This window comes from Limanda limanda, chromosome 7 (genome assembly GCF_963576545.1).
Source record: "Limanda limanda chromosome 7, fLimLim1.1, whole genome shotgun sequence".
Taxonomy (NCBI): domain Eukaryota; kingdom Metazoa; phylum Chordata; class Actinopteri; order Pleuronectiformes; family Pleuronectidae; genus Limanda; species Limanda limanda.
In genome coordinates, this window is record NC_083642.1 from 28,676,056 (window position 1) to 28,679,380 (window position 3,325).

At 41.0% G+C, this 3,325-nt stretch overlaps 1 long non-coding RNA gene across 1 annotated transcript; it reads right to left on the minus strand.

Moving 5' to 3' along the window:
• Nucleotides 1-219: 219 nt before the first annotated feature.
• On the minus strand, nt 220-523 carry LOC133005732 (uncharacterized). The gene is made up of 2 exons (XR_009678387.1): nt 484-523; nt 220-343 (listed from the first exon to the last, which is right to left on the minus strand). It is a non-coding gene; the product is annotated as an uncharacterized LOC133005732 (long non-coding RNA).
• Nucleotides 524-3,325: the final 2,802 nt, after the last annotated feature.

Here is a 3,325-nt window from a genome sequence, read left to right on the forward strand (position 1 = left end):
TTTAATCTGGATCAAACTGATCCAGATTTGGAAATCTCTTTTTCTGCTATCCAGGATCACGTAATCCATTTTATTTTTATGCTGGTTTTTCAAAGCAATGTGGGATTGGATTACTCTGATCCGGATTCAAACTTTTCAGGATTACCAAATCTGGATTACCTGTGGTCTAAATGGGACTATCACAATGTAGCTATGTAAAAAACAACAGGTAAAATAGTGTGGGGTCACTCCAATATGCTTTATTTGAACAGAAAATAGGACTGAACGGAACAGCAAACAAACAATATAAACATCCCCCTCCATTGTCCATTTCTTGGAAACAGGCAGTCCACTCATCTGAGACCTACAACAAATAAATAAATAAATACATACTTTACTCACAAATACATTATGGATGTTTGGAACAGGTTTCAAACAAAGATTTATTGAATTGAACTGGATAAATAAAGGCTTAAATGTCCAATACTTAACAAAATAAATGACTTCTTAGTTCTTGTTATGAGTAGTTCTTCTTATGAGTTCTTCTTCTTCATCATCATCTGCTTCGTCGGGCAAGAATAAGCTGTTCCTCTGGATGGATCTGTACTTCTGCCCTTTCAGTCTCTTTTTGCAGAAGTACCTTATAGGCGTCATCTTTCTTTGGGTGCTTTGAGCCTCTCTCTGGGGGTCCTGTGGGAACTAGGCCTTCTGGCTCCACCTGTGATTGACCTTCTCCCTCGATTACAGGGCTGAGATTAAGAATAAATGTTTTTGAAGAAGGCTCACTTTCTGCTGTCATCACAGGCTCACCATCCTCTGCAACATCTTGGATCCCATGCAGAGCTTCCGACTTTTCACCTCCAATAATATCAAGGACTATGTCTGTGTATTCACCCCTCTTATATGGGTTGTTGCCTGTTTGGCTGTTCTTGGCTTCAGCGTGGTCTTTTGTTGCCCTACATAGCCTACCTACTTTATGTACTTCCTGTTGAACAATTCAAGTGAAATTGATGAATAAATATAAATACTGTAAAATGCATGATATAAATGTTGTATTATTTAACTAACCAATTTTAGTTACCTAGTTTTATTACTGATATCCACCATGAATCCACCCTCCTGCTGGGATCAGTTTAATCCTGATTTTTGGGATCACAATGATCCCAATCCTACCAAAAAGTTTTGAAAAACCCAAACTCAAGGTTTGATCCGGATCAACAACAAGATTAGATTACGTGATCCAATCCAATTTCTGAATCCTTTTTTTCTTTTGAAATACCCATTTTCAAGATTTGATCCAATCCGATAGCCGTAATCCGATCAGATTACTTTTGAAAAACCGGCCCCAGGTGAAGTCCAGACTAAAAGCAGAGAGTCCACAACAACAAGGGCTGGGAGAGCATCACAAGGGAAGCTACTGTAGGTTCATCTTTTTTAATGTTTGAATTAAAGTTATATGAAAACAATGATATTTTCATTGGTACACCATGAGATGTTGGCAGCTGCAGTTATAGTATCTCACAGAGACACCCTAATGTTTCAGGAGCAGGCCCACAATGGAAGCTACAGGTTATACTGATTGGTCTTCAGCATAAACCTACAGCTTACATACAGTACACTCATGTCCTATGGGCATACTCATGTTGTACTGTTGTTTTTGAAGTACAATTAGCAGCATTAAAAGTCCAGAGTTGATGAAGCTGCAATTTCTCTGCAGTGAGCAGATGAGCACAGGTGCCGCAGACATTAGCACTCATGATAAGCAATGATGATCCGAGGAGGAGACTGTAAAACAATAGGGGCAGAAGAAACGAGAGGGAAGATCGATAACCAAGGCATGGGAGGGCCTGGGATGGCGGGGTTGTGTCCTTGCTGACAGCAGTCATTACCATGAAGCGCCAACAGAATGAGGTGTCAACGGCTGCCAGAAGCTTATTTGGGCAATTTACACCCTTGTCAGGTCTGTGCAGGTTCCAACGAATGAAGCGGTGCAGAACTACCCACCTGACACCTTCCACGTGCACATGTACCCCCCACAGTGTAGCACATGCACATCCATACACACAGAGAAATATATGCTCTATATTAACATACTGTTGGCAGGCAAACACTCAGTCATTCAAACTCTCTACAATACTGTATTACCCCTATGGGCATACAGCACATGCATGTACCCACAATGCAAACAGTATCCATTCCCCCGATAGCACATATCCTCAGCGGGGAATGAGCACTATATAGGCCTAACTAGGGGCCACTGGCAGAATGTGATCCAGGTCCAGATAAGATGGGCAGCTGGGTCTGGATCTAGAAGATGGTCTGCCTATCAGTGACCACCATGATACGTTCCAGTGGTTCATATTCTCTAAAGGCTTCCTATCTTATCTCCTTAAGCAAAGGAAACACTGGACCATCCACTACAAAAGTAAAGGAGAATGTTGGCCCATAATTCATTGCAGCAGCAACATTTAAAGCGATACAACATCGTTGTTGCACCTGGGCAGACACATATAAATATATCAAACAGAACAGCTGTTCTAGTCTTTTGACAAGATTCAAAACTGATGTAAATCTTCAGGGGCCGGTTTTTCAAAAGTAATCTGGTCGGATTACGGCTATCGGATTGGATCAAATCTTGAAAATGGGTATTTCAAAAGAAAAAAAGGATTCAGAAATTGGATTGGATCACGTAATCTAATCTTGTTGTTGATCCGGATCAAACCTTGAGTTTGGGTTTTTCAAAACTTTTTGGTAGGATTGGGATCATTGTGATCCCAAAAATCAGGATTAAACTGATCCCAGCAGGAGGGTGGATTCATGGTGGATATCAGTAATAAAACTAGGTAACTAAAATTGGTTAGTTAAATAATACAACATTTATATCATGCATTTTACAGTATTTATATTTATTCATCAATTTCACTTGAATTGTTCAACAGGAAGTACATAAAGTAGGTAGGCTATGTAGGGCAACAACAGACCACGCTGAAGCCAAGAACAGCCAAACAGGCAACAACCCATATAAGAGGGGTGAATACACAGACATAGTCCTTGATATTATTGGAGGTGAAAAGTCGGATGCTCTGCATAGGATCCAAGATGTTGCAGAGGATGGTGAGCCTGTGATGACAGCAGAAAGTGAGCCTTCTTCAGAAACATTTATTGTTAATCTCAGCCCTGTAATCGAGGGAGAAGGTCAATCACAGGTGGAGCCAGAAGGCCTAGTTCCCACAGGACCCCCAGAGAGAGGCTCAAAGCACCCAAAGAAAGATGACGCCTATAAGGTACTTCTGCAAAAAGAGACTGAAAGGGCAGAAGTACAGATCCATCCAGAGGAACAGCTTAT